At 42.3% G+C, this 669-nt stretch overlaps 1 protein-coding gene across 1 annotated transcript in view; it reads right to left on the reverse strand.

Annotated features, from left to right (window-relative positions):
- The window catches only part of wwc1 (WW and C2 domain containing 1), a 47,167-nt gene that overhangs the window by 10,141 nt on the left and 36,357 nt on the right, over positions 1-669 (reverse strand). The gene's annotated exons all lie outside the window — the stretch shown is intronic.

Raw genomic sequence — 669 nt, forward strand, 5'->3', positions numbered from 1 at the left:
CACACACACACACACAGAGAGGTGACCCTGCAGCTGTAATCCAACACCCTCCTAACCTTCACCTCCTCACTCTTCATTGCGCCCAGTAGCAATCAGGTTTCACACACAGGATTACATTTCTCATCACACACACAGCGGGGAGGAGGATTTCCCGCTTTCCAATAAAGTTGGAGTGTTTTCTATGACGTCTAGTGTGATACGGAGATAAAGGTGTTACATCACCAGCATCTCTCTCTCTCTCTCATTGCTGTTCATTTATTGGAGATAATTCATCACAATTATCATTCTAATGTTATTAACTGGGATTATCATTTGAGTCGTTATCCTGCAGCCCTCCTGAGTTCTCATGCAAACTGTTTTATTGCCATTGCCATGTAACATGATTGCTTGGAGGATAAGAGACTCTGAGTCACTCACAGGTTTAATGACAAGTCAGATGGTATGGTGTATTATTTTGTTCAGCCCTGAGCATCATGCATCTTCTGACTGTGACTGCTTGGTTGTGTTTTAGTATTCCATTTTTTAAGGCTACTTATATATATTGTGTATCTGTTCCTGTAACTCACTTTGCTGCTGTGACTTCCATTGCCCTGCATGGTATCTATACTGGGAGCTGAAACACTCAATAAACTGAAATAACTGGTGTGGAAGAACTTGACCGGTCTGCAC

Source organism: Morone saxatilis, unplaced genomic scaffold (assembly GCF_004916995.1).
Source record: "Morone saxatilis isolate NCDOM2014 unplaced genomic scaffold, NCSU_SB_2.0 Contig20, whole genome shotgun sequence".
NCBI classification, from domain to species: Eukaryota; Metazoa; Chordata; class Actinopteri; family Moronidae; genus Morone; species Morone saxatilis.